General features: G+C 40.2%; 3 long non-coding RNA genes across 5 annotated transcripts in view; 1 reads left to right on the top strand and 2 right to left on the bottom strand.

Annotated features, from left to right (window-relative positions):
* Nucleotides 1–2,625: 2,625 nt before the first annotated feature.
* Nucleotides 2,626–3,577, bottom strand: LOC107078918 (uncharacterized). Of its 2 annotated transcripts, none has more exons than XR_011182759.1 (3): nt 3,519–3,574; nt 3,131–3,225; nt 2,626–2,809 (listed from the first exon to the last, which is right to left on the bottom strand). It is a non-coding gene; the product is annotated as an uncharacterized lncRNA (long non-coding RNA). The 2 variants fall into 2 exon arrangements; XR_001479866.2 differs by having other exon boundaries at nt 2,629–2,812; nt 3,519–3,577.
* A 115-nt stretch (nt 3,578–3,692) lies between these two features.
* On the top strand, nt 3,693–6,463 carry LOC138224308 (uncharacterized). The gene is made up of 5 exons (XR_011182758.1): nt 3,693–4,201; nt 5,171–5,326; nt 5,465–5,549; nt 5,775–5,829; nt 6,215–6,463. It is a non-coding gene; the product is annotated as an uncharacterized lncRNA (long non-coding RNA).
* Nucleotides 6,464–7,126: 663 nt separating this feature from the next.
* The window catches only part of LOC138224305 (uncharacterized), a 28,528-nt gene continuing 19,590 nt past the window's right edge, over nt 7,127–16,064 (bottom strand). Inside the window, exons 2-5 of one of the 2 annotated variants that reach the window (XR_011182752.1) lie at nt 13,232–13,260; nt 9,305–9,421; nt 7,925–7,975; nt 7,127–7,395 (exon numbers count right to left, since the gene is read on the bottom strand). This is a non-coding gene — a long non-coding RNA (uncharacterized lncRNA). The other variant, XR_011182753.1, reaches the window with a different exon arrangement.

Raw genomic sequence — 16,064 nt, 5'->3', positions numbered from 1 at the left:
CAGGAAAACAAAGACTTTGTATTAAACTAAACCATAGCAAAACAATGGAAGGGCAGGGGGGAAAGAGAGAAGTAGAAAAAAGAAAAGGGTAAAGAAATAGTCAAGAACAGATAGTATAAGATAAAAGAAGTAAAAAACAGACAGATCTACAATCCTTTAACTCACCAGATCGAGGACTCCTGTCTGTTTCTTTATGACCTCGCTACCTGCCATGGGAGTTTGGGCAGGCGTTTGCAACTCTTCTGTATATTTCTGCTGATGCCGATTACAAAACTGCCTTAGAATTTAATTTAGGGAGATTTCAATGGCTGTTTGCTTAAGTCAGTTCTCTCTAATGATGATCAGTCTGTAAAAGGCTACACAAGAGGTTCTAGAACGTTAGATCCCTGTTATGGTAACATTAAGAATGCCTGTAAAGTTCATATCGAACCACCAACATCTGATCTAATCCAAAAAGAAAGAGCAGGAATTCAAAGCTGTGACAGATTGAGAGGGGAAAGTGATTCAGAGGAAGATATAGGAAGAATTGAAACAGGCTGAAAGAGATGATAAATCCAAGGTGGAGAAACTAATGAATAGAAATGTACAGGAGGCCACTATTCCAACTGTTCGATTATCAACTTTGTGGATGATTGGACATTTGAATGATGATGAATAGAATAACAGACAAGAGATAAATCCTTGGTATAATTGGTGTCGGATAATTCAGTGTTTTTAAAACTATAAACAAAGGAAATGATGATTGATTTCAGAAAGAAATGTTCTATTCTTTTAAACTTTTTAACGGTGAAAGAGTAAACGAATATAAGTGCCTTGGCACTAATATTGAGTGTAAATTCACTTGGACCATCGATACAGACGCAAGGTATTTGAAGGTACACCAAAGGTTGTGTTTTTTAAGGAAGTTAATGTTGAGTTTTAATGTCAAAAACACAATGTTGACACTTTTTTTTATTAGTTTTGTTCAGAGCATGCTACCCTTTTGTATTCAGAGGTGGGGAGGTGTCTTGTCCTTGCAGAACAAAAACAAGTTGAATAAAGTGATCAGGACTGATGGCAAGATTACCAAGACATCCTTGGACTCAATAACATGTCTGATAGAACAACATATTATTAAATCTTCAATGACCCTCCTCATCCACTCTGGGGAGAGGTACCAGATCCTCTGAATAAAGCCTAAGAGAGCATTTACGCCTAGAGGCATTCAGTTGTTGAACAACAAAAAGATTTTTTGGTGGTAGGGATCTTATTACTGTTATTGTTGTTTTAGACTTTACTAACTAATTGTCTGTTTTTAGTCTCACAGTACTGGATTGAGTTTTGACAGAGCAATGTTGTTAAATGTTGTTTTGTGTCATGGTATTGAACTTTTATTACTGTGTTGTATTATTGTCATATATTTTATGTTTATGAGCTCTTGCTGTGCAAGACATATTCCCTTACAGGCAATAAAGCTTAATTCATTCATTCAAATCTGAAATGAATGTGAAAAAAAAGTATTCAAGTTAAAATGGACTTAAGAAGCACACATTAACTTTTCAATTCAAGGAAGTTTTTTTTTATTTGATAGCTGATTGGATCTAGTTTATTGAGGGAGAAAATGGGAAGATTTATCTTACTTTGAGAAGAAATATTTTTTTTCATACAAGTACATTTGTTTTCAAGAGCAGTTTCTCTTTTTGTTTTATTTTATCAGGGTAGACCTGTGTTTTTAACTGTTATTTGCCTAAGGTGTGTTCTGGTCTGGGGTTCCATCTACTGATCGACCCGACAGATGACTGTGACCCCCGCGGCATCACACTTTCATTTAGTTTACATGGAATACCGATTACCTAAGAGCAAGGTGTTTTCAACTAAAGAGTTTTATCTGGGACTCAGTATTGCTAACAGGTAATTGTACATGCTCCTGGACTTACTATTATACTAAGCATGTCAAGTCCAGCCTGGCCTGATGTAGCTATAGATGAGATAAAAACAATATGATTTTAGGGCCACTTTGTCCTAGCAGGAACCCATCACTGACACTTGTACTGTTATTTTAGATAGCTTTAATTGGGTTAGGTTTGTTTAGCAATTTGTTTTAGCAGTTATATGAGAATTTACATAGAGCTATATAACAAATATAAAATAGTGACATCTTTTTTCTCTGATTGACTCAGGAGCCAAGCTGCAAGCAGGACTAGACCCTGAGCTGAGCCTGCCAGGACTGGAGCTGCTCATCCAGATCCTTATTAGTGCCAGACCTAGTCTGGACAAGAGCAATATTCACTTAGAGGGGGCTGTGATATTAAGTAAATGCAAGCATGCATAAAGGGGTGCTTTTACCCATGGTAATTGTGTAAGTTTATTGGGTTAGTTAGCAGTTACTTATCCACTGCGTGCATGTCTTTGTGTCCATAAAAGCAACAGCTGGAGTTTTATAGTCCAGGAAAGAAGCTCATGCAGCAACTATTGTGGATGAAGATGAAGCACCCTAAATTCAAGACCGACACTCTGAGTAGCCTACAGGAGTACATGAAGGCTTATTAAAGAAACATGAGGATGATCTTACAGGTATATGGAGGCTTGCTCTTACTGCATGAAGTGACCCCGCCAACATCCCCAACAAATTGGGGTAAGAAACAATCCGAGGAAACTAGTTTATTGCAAACAATTTAACAAGAAAAGGTTCAGGCGTAAACTCGCCGGCCGTCACTATCCAAAAGCTCCGGCGGCTCGCCGTCTGGAGCCCCGGGAGAGGAAACGCTTCAGTCGGGAAAGCCGGCCGGAGAGACGGTGGGCACCTGGGACCGCGAGGTGAGTCCGGCTGCTGCTTGAGCAGGGGAGAAAAAGCGTTTCCAATACATCTAGTCGCATGTTCTGGCCTCTCGCCTTAGCCTCTACAAAAGTAGCACCACTTTTGGAAGGCAAACAGGAGTTTATTCGCAAAGATGTGTTAAGCGGTCAGCAGTGGGTAAAACACGGCTTTGCTCAGTTTCCCCGTGGGAATGTTTCCACGAACTCAGATTAAGTGAACGCAGCTGCGAACGCGCTCTTAATATAATTTTGCTTTACAAACAAAAGCACAGAGTTAATTAAACCCGAAAGCAAGAGGCTCTACAAGCAGAGTGCAGACCGGTTGGATTCTCACCTTCGAACTGACCGCTCATCTGTCCAGTTTCACGGCACACGGGAGCTCTGCGCTTCGGCGTCCAGGCTGTTGTAGAGGACAGGAAGGCCGGGGAGCTGTAGAGGAGAAACAAGGGAATAAGACACCTGCTGAGACACCACTAACAGACCTGAGCAAGCATTAACAGAGGTAGCAACATCAAATAGCAACTAAAACGAAACGTTCCATTTCAACCCCTTTTAAAAGTATGAAAGTTGTGGTTTAGTTTCGATTCAAGCCTTCTGATGAAGTTAAAGTCTCTTCTAAGATCCAGTTAGTGACCGCTTTCTTTATCACTCTTAAGCTCTAATGCCTTCGTTTTAAACTGTTCCCATCCAAATAAGAAGAACTTTATTCAACATTCTCCTACCCAACTTAAACGAAACGTTGCGTATTCGTTTCCTGTAGGTGCAAAGCCGCTATTTAAAGGCAAAGATGCAATAAGTCTGCCAGAACGATTTTTCAAGGAGACCAACTGATACAAGATTAATCACACCTGGCTTCGGACTTTTAATTACTTAGAAATGTGTAAAACATGGACTGGATCCTGGAGTTGGCCGGCTCCGCTTTGAAAACAGTCGGTCAGGCACAAGTAATTTGGAGGACAATTCCACTTCATACTTCTAACCGAGCCTCTGATTAAATATCCTTATTGAACCTTTAATTTAATATTTACGATTTGCTTCAGTTCAATTCAACGTACTATATTCATCCCTAGGGGTACAGAACATCAGTTGTAAAATATTAGATATTAGCGTCAATCTTGCCCCAGAAAGTGTTTCAGAATTCCTATATTTTAAGTTTGGATCAAGTAATAAGAATTATACTGTTAGTGTTTGATGGGCAATCTCACCTGTGATTACTGTACTGTACATCACTCACGAACAGTGGACCCCAAGACGTTTCACTGTATTACCTATGTGTGCAGTCTATAAAACCGTATTGAATTTTGATAACTTTTTAAAGTAATCAAAATGAATTTGCACCTCTCTCGTAGAGATGACATGAGGTAATACAAAACTCCTGAATACCTGTGGCACACTGCTTCCACTAGTAAGTTGACTAGTATGGACTACAGTAACTTTCACATTTTATAGCATATTAAATAGTAGCATCTCTAATATAATTAGGAGCGATGTGATGCCCCATTGATTGAGAAACTTGTAGTTAACATCCTTATCACTGTTCTGTTTTCTATGCATAAACAATTCATATTATATTTACGGGCAGTGCTTTTAATTTTTACATATTTAATTAGAAGGATTATGTTTATATCTGGAACTTGGAAACATATCATGTCGTGACACCTGCTAGTATAAAGGAACTAAAGGGATACTCTGCCCAGACACCAGCTGGGGTATAAAACATTTAGAGTAATTTTAATCGTTCGTGTATTTTTTAAGTTGTCTTTAGAATCATCTCAGACATTTTGTCTAAAAGTGACATGACATAAAGTCTGAATAAGAGATGTACATGACCAATATTCTGCATGGCCGGCCTGGTGGCTCCGCGGGCTAAACCATCGGACACTTCTAAAGTTTAGAGAGCAGATCGACTCCCGGAGAGCCGTGTGAGTTGAAGTCGAGCCCCGAGCCTTCCCGTCAGTTTGAGATCTAAACCCCGGGTATAGCTCTCATGCTGTCGGGGTGAGTTTGTAGAAGGGGCTGTTCTCTACCACGCCGGCCGTTTTGGGGGGCTCCATTTTCGGGGCCCTCCAAAACAGGGCAAATGGGGGGTTTAAGTCCTTTATAAATGCGTAGTTCGGAATTCAATTCTAAAAAGCAGCCCCTTTTACCACTGAGACACCTGCAGGATGGGTGTGGCACTGGCAGTGAAAGAGAGGTGCAGTCCTAACTAGGAGCGACAGGGGTCTCTCTCCAGCACATTTCTCTTGATTCGACCAGCTGGCCGCAAGCTAAACGAGTCCAGGAAAGAGACCCGTAGGGGAATTTTGTTCTATTAAGTTGTCGGAAAAAGCTTAGCCGTTAAATGCTTTGTTAAAATTGACTTATTTATCTTCAGTACCGTCAGTGCTGAGCCCATGTAACCGAGCGCACAGCTGTTGTTCATGAGCCGAGCCCGCCCCCAGAGTGACCTTCCTCAGCGGACACGCCCCGTCCACCTGTTCCACAGGTGCGCCCGGCAAGATGGCAGCGGGGAGAGTTTCTGCGGCGTGAGGTGCGTTTGCGTTTTATTTCTATTTTTCTTCTTTTAAATGCAAAAACTCAAATTTGACTTTGAGGAAAGTTAGACAAAAATGTATTGTTGTTGCAACTTTTGTTAATTGCATTTGTTTCTGTTGAATTTGTGTTTTAGGACGCCGAAATGAGTGTCCTGTCTGTTTGAGCGTGCTCTCGAAGTTTCAAAAGTCTGCCTTCAGCGTTCTTATACTACCTTTCATGTAAATATGTTTTATTTCAGATATGGCATCTCTAGCTCTGTTTGCTCTAACGAAAAAAGCTGTAATTTATCTTAAATAATTTGCTGTATAAAATGAATAACTGTGTATCTAATTGTTAGTATCTCCGCCTTCCGGAATCGGGCTATAATATCGCTTTCTGTTCCCGAATGATACACTTTAGCAAAGATTAAATGTACTAATTCGTATGTTTTCTTGTTTCTCCAGGTGACAAAGGGATTTCAAAAACGGGCCTCCAGTTATGAAAGTGTTTTTTTCCGCGGTAAGTTTTATTCCTGTATTAAAGACGACTCGTATTTCACAGCATTTGAACACCAGAACATTTTTCTACAAACGTTATCACTTCTTTTCGTTTAGTTGTGCTTTTGCTGAATACAAATAGGAAACACAAAAGCGGTGGTTGTTTTTTTATGGATTCTTTTATTCATAATAGGCTGAACCTATTTTCTAAATATTGGAGTACTGGGACCGGGGTGTATCTGGGGTTTCTCATTATGTTACCTATTGTTTGCTTGTTGAATTTGAGCGTGTTTGTATGTTTCTTTATTGGGGCAGTTTATTAAAGTTAAAAGACTTCAGAACTTCAAGTGAATCGATTCTACAAGTCCGATATCCCGTTAACTTGCTCCTTTTTCTTTTGCCTTCAGTTCTGCGGCTCCTGGTTCTCTGCACTCCGACGATCTGCTTTCCAGCTCCACTCCAGCAACTCGACGAGCGTTGGCCAAGTTCTTCTCGACAATGTGTGCTTTTTCTTGCATTTGATTTTTGTTACCAGTGGCTTGATCTGCAATGTCCCGATTCAGTACTGTATTTTATTCTTGACCTGCATGTTTTCTGTTGACTACTGCTATTGTATGTGCTTTGAATTCTGCAATAAAAACCCTCGTTTCATTGTCTGCATTGTCCTGTATTTTCGAAGGTGTGAAGTGTTGTCTTGCGCGTGCGCCACGCACCGCAAGGCGACAACCCATCGCACTGACCTGGAAAAGTGCGAGGACGCCCGCCTTTTTAGATAGTCTGGGGGGGAATAGGGTCCCTAGGAGGGAGCGTGGGTCTAGCCCTGGGGGGAGGAGAAGGCAGGCTGGAGATGGCCTCGGCCCGAGAGAGAGGAGGCACCCAGGGCGGACTCAGCCCATCAGTCACAGCTTGCAACTGACAGCTTTCTAAGTCCACAACCCCAGGAGACCTGCCTCTCTGCAGGGACCAAAGCCACCACCAACCTGCCATCCTCTCCTGCCGGGAGCGAGTGGGCCTGGCTAGAGCTGCGGTCAATCAGCCAGCCCCCGCCTACCCCTCTCCAATGAGGGGGGGTGGGCGAGGCTCGGCTTGATTGCTACCAGACCCCGAGAGAAACCCCAGATACTAAGTTTTTTGGCGGGAAAATCTGGACACGCTTGAAAAGGGGGTAGCCTTTGACCTTTTTAAGTCAAAAAGCGATAGGGGGTCCCCTTGCGGCCACAAACTGTAAGCAAAATCTCTCCGCCAAAAAACTCACCAACACCGGGGGTTTTCAGGGCCAAGGGGGTACAAAACTCTGCACAAGAAACCAAAGAACAAAATCAAGGTTCAATCAACAATTTATTGAGCGAAAATGGCATACAAAACAAAGCATTACAATACGTCGGATGCACAAGCTTCAAAGTGAAAATGAACATGCATTTCAATTACAAAGTGTCAAAGCACGGCAACATTAACGCTAAATAGTGTTACAAGTCAACAGAGTAAGAAAACATTTGCAAGCAACTACATGTCAAAACAGAAACACACAGCACGTTACTGTTTCTCCGAGGCAGCGACCGGAATGAAGACTGGAACTTTGTTGCAATTCCTGTAAAACAACAGAAATCAGTATTAACTTTCGGTTACAAACAGGATCTCGAAATGATCCCAGTTAGATCGAGCTTCTGTATCGACTGATACAGTTGAAAAAGATTTCCAGTTGGAACAAAGCGCTCAGCCTGGTGTAACGGAAAACGTTCCTGCTTTACAGGGTATTGAAGCGGTTACAAGTGTGAATACCGAAGACACAATACATCTAGTGTATCGATTAGAGACCAGCACAAACTTATTTAACACACAAATAATCAATCCATAGTTTTATAGGTTCCGTTGTCTTAATTGTTGTGATGCAATTTGGAAGCTAAAACGGCTTCTAATGAATCCGTATTATGCGCATTAAAAAAGCGACATTGGATCGCAGTTTTAGTAGAAAATGATTGCTATACATAACAACGTTGTCGGGTCAAAACCATTTGTGCCCTGGAGAAATCTAGTATCGCCTAGTTTGAGTCTTCTTCCAAAAACTGTAGTGTACTTCAATACGATACGTGTCAACGAACAAAAAGGTTTATACTTACATAGATAATTTCAGCAGCTGAGCCAAGCCCGTCCTGCCCGAAGACACCAAACTGGAAACACAAGAACACAAGTTTTTAGACGAGTATTTAAAGATAAGAAGGTTTCTTAGTAGCAAACGGCGTTTTCACCAGGGCAGATGGCGCAAAATATCTCTTAATGAGATACTTGCAAAGACATGAAAAAAATGTTTGTACTTACTTTTAAACTCCCATTATTTAGTACGAATCTTGTCCTTTGAAAGCCCATTAAAATGTATTAGTGGCAAGCGAATAGAAGAGCATTATCACACAACAAACTCTGGAAAATAACGAAAAACTTGACAAAGTACTTTCCAAACGTAGGTTTGGATGAATGCACACGCTTAGTTTTGTGAACAAAGACACATTAAAAGTGCTACTTAGCTCCCAACAAAATTACGTGTTTAACCCTTTTGTCATATAAAGTTTAGACTACATAATTACTTGAGTTAAATTTTATCTATATTCAAATAAAGGAAAAATAGAAAAGAATCAGAAAAGACGCGGAACAAACGCACTCAGCTCCGCTCTCTCCAGCAGAACCTGGCGCACAGGTGCGCGGGGCGTGGCCTGCGAGAGATGTCATTCGAGTGGGCGTGGCCACAGTCTGACGGCGCAGGCAGCTTTTTTTCTTGGCTCCACGTGAAAACGTGTTAAAGATATCGAGCATGTTTACAGAAGCCCCCATGAGTTACAAGTTTCAAAATCCCCTTTCCCATGGCCATCTGAGTAATCACAGTTAGTGCATTTAATCCTTATGAGTGTTTGAGAGCCACAGGAATGTGAATGAAAGGATTTAGAAACATGCAGGCGAGCTGTGGGCTCTAAAGTTCTCTGCAGGACACTTACTGTTCTATAACCTTATCCATCTTAACTCTGCACCAAGAAGTCAGATTTTTCATGTGTGAACGTTTATCATGCACTCAATTTACCACCTTTCTACTTCTAGTCATGCAGCTGATGTGTTCATGTAATAAGTTACAAGAACATGAGAAAGGTCAAAAGAGAGGACAGTATTTGATCCATGTAGCCCTTTCAGTTACTGATATCAGTTTGATTGGATAACCTCATGGAGCCGTTGCTCGAAAGAAAACAGGCTGTTGATTTAGAAAAATGGTTGGATCGCCTGTGCCATTCTCCTACAACTCTTTGTGTAAAGTTCTTTCACATTTCCCTTGGGTCATGTCAAAGTTATAAATACTGCTTTACTTGCACTTTTTTTAACTGGTTAACTGCAGCAACTATTTAACTCATTAGCATATCACTAGTATACTGTACCAAGGTACATGTTATATTCCAATAAACTCAAAATTCTCAGCCTCAGAGTAACCCCACCAGTGCTTTTGAAGAGTCAGAACCTACCTGGCGGGAGATGAACCATTTCTTAAGGAGGTCTAGAGCAGGATCAGCACCAGAGCCAAATGGTGTCCAGTAGAAAACTCCCAAGTACTGTGAGAGCTCAGGCATAGACTCTGGGAGCTGGTGAAAGCAGCAGGGAGGAAGAACTCAGTCAAGGAAAGCTGGCTGATTGCAAAAAGGTGTATGAGGCCATGGGGGTAGTGGCTGCCACTATGGACACCAACAGGCAGAACTGACTCTCCAGACACCCCTCACAGCCTGCTGGGGAACTTTTCTTCCTCTTTTTCATTCTTTCCACGCACTCTCCTCTGATCCCCCGATCACCAGGACACGGGGAGCACACACGGCTGTGCCAGGCTGTCTGGACCCCCAGCTCCTGGGCTCTCTGATCTCCTCTGAGATCATGCCTTCAGTTCCTTGTGTCGCCAAGCCCTTCACTTGTGGTTTTACTCTCACTCTTACTCACCATGGACTTACTGCACAGCCCTGTTCTCACACTCAACAGGCTGCTCTGTCTTTAAATAATCTCATCTTTCACACCAGACAATTCCCTCCAGGATAGCTGCTCTCACTCCATCCCTTCGATGTTCTTCTCCACAGTCTCCTCTGACACTGTTGCTCTCATGTCTCTCCCCTCTTCAACTGCAGCCACTACTCTGTTCTCACATCCGGCAGACCTGTTCTTTCCAGCTCTTATTATTAGACACAGCTCCGACCTGGTGACTCTCACTGCTGTGCCTCAGCCTGCATGTTAACAGGAGACCTGTTCTCCTCTGGACTGCCACTAACTCAGGACTGACATCCTGCTTCAACTCTCCCAGGGACGTTTTCAGCCTGATCTTATAATCACGCCTCCAGCTGAATCTCCTGAGCTTCCAGATGCTCTTCAGCTGTGGTCAGCTCTGCAGTTCTCTGTTGAGAGCTCCGCCTCCCTGCCAAACACACCCCATATGACAACACATGTGCTTCATACCAAAAGAGCAGAACTCAACAAACCACAAGCACTTCAAAAACATTTCACCTCTTCATACAGAAGGTAAAATTTGATTCACTAGGTTTTATTCTGGCCCAGCCAGAATCGTTTTTTGTAAATAAAAAAGTATATGTGCATTCCATATATGCTACATGTGATATTTGCTTGCATGAGCTTTACTTAATGTAAATCTTCCCTCAAGTATAAAAAAAACAGCCACTATCCCTCTAAATTTGCTTCTGATCTCTTCCAGCTTTAGGGTCTGCAAACTGCCCCACCATCCTTCCAGACAAAATGGAGCCACTAAGTAGATGGTCTGAGCAAATTATCAGTGTGTCTTTATTGTTTACTGCCCTGTATTCGCTAAATCATAAAGAACATTAAAATGGGTACAGTATGACATAATCCATATTGGTATAAGCAGTATACCCTGTAACAAAGGTGCATAATGCTTCACTGTCCTAATTCTTAGCTTAACAGACTGCATTTTACTCATATATAGGCTGATCCTGACTCAAAGAGCCATGGCGCCTTGGTGGTCTCTGCCAATTCAGATAAAATGGCTTACACCATTGCCCTAGAAATGTCAGACGCCAGCCTTATTTGCACTGATTGCATCATGCTAAGAAATTGTTCTTTACAAAGCCTTTAAAGAGAGGAGGACCAAGTACCTAGTGTTGCAAAAAGTGGAGGAGCATTTCCCTCTACAAGAGCAGCCAGAATGAATCTGTGAGCATCAGAAATTGTTATGTGGATGTCATCAAGAGTTAAATCATCAGTAAAGATGAAAGAGCCAGTTCTGGAGGTGGCCTTGCAGGCCATGGCAGTACTTGCACAATGCTCCATAGATGAGGTGATGTTCTATGGAGCCTCCACAGATCCTTTCCTTGTTCACACTTTCACCAAAGGGAAGGAAAGGTTAAGGTGTATCTTAGTCTCAGTTATCCATAAAACGTTCTGATTCAAGGTTTACAATCTGCAGTACAAGCGTTGTAATTCCACTGGCAGAGTTTTCTGGGGACTGTACAGTTTGAAAACTTCACCCTTGCACTCTGGAGGTTGAAGATTATTTCACTGACAATTGTTTAAAGGTTTCCTGGACAGCTCTGATACTTTTTCTGTCATCAGCCTGCAGATGCTTTGGCTAACCCAGACTTGGTTATATCCGAAAGATCAAAGAATATCGAAGACACCTGCATTATGTACCACATTATCTGAAATACATAATTTCATGCTCTTCATATTGCCAGCTTCTTTTTCAGGGTTTCATTTTGACTTTCATATCTGAACTGTGGACGCCAAACGCTGTGGAAGTCAAAGTTTATACAGTAGGATGTTCACAGCTCTAGTATGAGGGATTACTAACCCACAACAATCACCTGACATAGCCTGATTTAACATTACTGGACTGGCAAGAAATGATAGATCTCAACCAATGATCTCAGATACCAAACATTCTCTTCAAACTAGCTTTGGAGTACGGATAATATCCTGATCCACCACTCATTTTAATCAAAGGCAAAACATACAGTATATACAGTGGTTGTGATGTATTCATAGTGAACATGGTTGTCTTTGCCACGTCACTTTTGGTACAGATGATTGTGTGGATAAACTTGTAACAAACGGCAAAATGCTTTTCAAACAAGGGGTTCTACTTCAGGCTTCTTCGATTTTTCCATGAATTTCTTCAAGATAACTTGTTGTTCCCTAAATCCCTCTTGACCAGATAATGTCCCACAAATCATATTTTCAATATACAGTGGGAGAAACAGATAGCTTACTCTATAATAAATCTTCCTCTCAATTACTATACCTGAACATACTGTTTCATTTGTGTCTCTTGACATACTAATATCATTAAGTGCAATTTTAGAATTGACAGCACCTGTTGGACATCACAGTCCATTTTATTACTATGAAGCAGCAGGATATTTATCACAGTATTTTCTAGGCCTTTTCATCCCACAAATTCTAACGTCCTGTATTTCGCTCAGCATTTATACATTATTTGCCATTTAAGCAAAGTTACAGCCCTCGGCGTGCAACTGAACCCATTATAACATTGATCATCTAAATTTCTGTTTTCAATGCCTTTTGTTTTGCAATGTATTTGTTCTTTAGAGGCAAAAGCGAGGCAATTCAGACTGTGTCAGTATTCCATCTGACATCTAGGCAACAGTACTGGTAATGAACAACTAAAAAAATCTCTTCATCAACTACGCCTACAGCTAGAACATGGTTTCAGTGGCATAATTTCTTTAAGTTATTAATATTAAAATTGTACAAAGAGAGCATTACAAAAAGAATCATTAATCCTTTTTATGGTCCCCTTTTGTCTGTCAGTTTAACCAGCCAAGGGGCTGATTTTGATGAAAGATATGGAACCTGTAGTGCAATCTGTCTATAGCGTTATTGACCAATCCGGTTGTTTCTTTTTATTTCTGTTTTTTTTTTGCATTAACACAACTTGTTAAAAAATGCAAGGGCAGCTCAGCTAGAGATAGTTACTATATCTGAATACTCGACACCACTGCAGTCTCCAGCTATTTGCACAATAGTGATCAATGATTTTATTTCTCTTTATTTCCCTTTGAATGGCATCCACATTGACACTCCTTACACTTCAGACATATATACATGTGACCAAACTGATGTGGACTTCTGAACGAATGTCCTCTTATTTCTGCCTGTGAATTTTCAAATAAGTGTCTAGATGGGCGAGTCGACCGTTTGCATCCTGTATCTCTTGACAAAAATATAGATTATATAACCACTTGTACAGTTCTTTCTGGGATTACTTCATACTGTAGCTGGTGATTGGTTGGTCCATGATATTTAAATGCAGTATAGGATAGTACTGTACTGTATATACAGTATTCTAATAGCTGAACAATTAATTCAAGACAGAACAAAAATATTTAATTTAATTCATGTGTTTCTGTAAAGGGGCTCACCTTGTTTCTGTCAACATGCTCCCTGTGTCCTGGAATAAAAAAGAAAATGATAAGGCTGTTGATTCCAGAGTTTAGATGCAAGATTTTTAGATATTAATGCTTAGATAAGATATTAGTTCTCCATTCCACTGGCGGTGATTTACCAAACCGACAGACCATTTGTCAACTTGTCTGCCTTCTGTGGAGTAAACATTAAGTAAGACAAAGGTAAAATGAGATGAGCTTCACGTTTATCAAACTAAAAGCAGCTTCATTTCAGTGGCATGCAAGCTTACTATTGAGCCTGATAAACACGACCCTTCCTCGACCGTAAGTAAAATAAATTACAGTATTCATGCCATTTGACAGAAAAGCCTTCTTTTTTACTTAGATTGTTGTTTTAATATCTTTGCTTTTGCCTACAGTGAATAAAAAGTGAATTCATATTTAGAAAACAAAAAAAAACACAAGTTAGCTTTCATTTCGTCTTAGATATTTCAGCCTCAGGGAGGAAATGATTACTTTGAAAAGTCAGAGCAGACGATCACGCTAAGAAATAACCTGTCTGGGCACAACAGATGTGAATAATATCCTATCACTTATTTTTCAATCCCTGTCTATATGGGAAACATTCCCCTTTTTTATCTGTTTTTGTTCATTCAAAACAGAAAGCAGGCTTCACATAAATGGATATGCATTGGAAAACAATGTCATAGTACATTACAGGTTTATTAAACGGTTGACATGCTTGAGCATATAATACATGCAAATTATTTTTAAAGAAGAGGTTCACTATGTTGACTTATTAACTAAAAAAAGTGAAGTTTGCATTAGCTGTTATTGGAACCTAAGTAACAGCTTAGTTAAATTAGTCTAGTTTTTTTTTAAAGCAACCATCACAGGAAAAGAGAGTGGAAAGCTGTGGTCTCACTAAATCAACCCTGAATCCAGTATCCTCACAGGCAAACAGCAAATACTTGGGCAATATTTTGTTCAAGGAAGCTACTCCAACATATAAACATTGAACCAATTTGCTTTTATTATGCCTTTTCAAAAACAATTGAAGATCCTCTGAATATTTCCTAAAATTGATCAAAATGACTCCCTGATAGCCTACAGAAGTCGTCATGATAAATCAGTAACTAGCTATTCCTTAAAGGAAGTTCCAGATAGATTTGCAGAGACCATGAAGAACACGAAGGAGATGTTTTGACATTAAATTATGCTATTCAGAACCTATTTGAAATCTGACTACTTTTTCCCCACGCACAATAAGATATATGGACCAACAGTTAGGATCTCTCAACGAAAACCTTTAATATTGTTGTTAGTTGTGAAATTCCTGAAAGTACCATGTCTTCTCTACAGCTTTCACATTGACTTTAAAAAAAATACTTAAACCACGTACTCAGTTACTAAGATACAGCATACATACCGTATGTGGAGGCCCTAACCTTACTAAAATGAAAACTCAGTTGAAGTAGTACAGTTACAGCAAACTACCAATCACTGAAGGCTCCCAAGTACAATTCTACTGAATCTGCTATAACAAACTTGTGAAAATGCCCTAGCTCAGCCTGAGCCTGAGGTGCAGATGTCAATGTTCTAATGATGTATTGTATGAAAACACATTTTTCCAGCATTTTTGGGAACAGTGTAGTTGTGATCTGCAGTTCCTCCAATAATCCAAGCCCAAAACAAAAGATTTATCCTGTGCTTGAATTCATAAAGGAAATGCTCAGCCGTTACTCTGGTATAATAGGAAAAAAACCTGCTGACTGAACACATCAGAGCATTGAAGATTATAGATCTCTCTAAGCCAATAGTTTCTCATTTCACTTCTTCTGGTCAGGATTGTACTGACCTTTCTGTCTGCATCCTTTGACATGGGTTTCGGGATTCTTATTCCAGAAAAACGTCGGAAGCAAAAATTGGTGTATTGGTGAAAATGAGTATCAGGGCTCAAAAATGTGGGAGACTTTTTTTTTTACTGCAGCTTGGTTTTCAGCTGGATTTACTTGATGAGATTACAGCACAAGAAACTGCCTCTGAACATGACAGTTTTATAAAACATTGGAGCTTCAGCAGCGCAATTACTACAGAATACAAGCCTTCTGTGACTTATATTCGGTGCTTGTTTAACTCAAATGTGTGTTAAATCTATATTCCTTAAGGTGGAGAAAGGGTTTATATCTGGTAGTCTTGTAGCTGCTTTGACCTGACTGCTGACATTCTCAAGCCAGTGTTTAGATGACCTCACAGGCATAGTCCTGCTTTTCGTCTCCCAGTACCCCTTTAATCTTTTTGTAGTAAGTCATAACTTCAATGTTACCCTCTTATGACCCTAGCTCCTGCTCCACCTCACCATTACCAATATTGCTGCAGACATGCATGCAATATTCCATCCATAAATAGCATTTCACTATACAATATACCCATGTATGAGTATAATGACAGTTAACTTGAACTTTAAGTTGTGCGGAAAGCACACCTCTTACAAAATGCTTCACTTGCTGCTCTGTGCTCAAACTTTGGCCGTTTTGATGTCAAACTAATTTTGTAAACAATCCAATGAAGATATTCTGTTTTCATCAACCAAACACAAACTATACTTTAAGACCAATTTCATTTTCACATTGAAATCCATTTTTTTCTCAATTTATCTAATTTATCTATCTCAGATTTCAAATCATAAAGCAATGAACTCAGAACTGCATTTGTAATAAAGCCACTAAACAGGCATTTCAACATCGCTGCAGAATGAGTCATTCCGATTAAGTTTTCAATCCATACTTTAGAAATTTCTTTTTTTCAACTGCAGCTCAGTGATCTCAGATCCTTTGGGATACTATTA

This window comes from Lepisosteus oculatus, chromosome 19 (genome assembly GCF_040954835.1).
Source record: "Lepisosteus oculatus isolate fLepOcu1 chromosome 19, fLepOcu1.hap2, whole genome shotgun sequence".
In the NCBI taxonomy this organism is placed as follows: domain Eukaryota; kingdom Metazoa; phylum Chordata; class Actinopteri; order Semionotiformes; family Lepisosteidae; genus Lepisosteus; species Lepisosteus oculatus.
The sequence above is the reverse complement of the archived record's forward strand: the minus strand, read 5'-3'. Positions and strand labels throughout refer to the sequence as shown.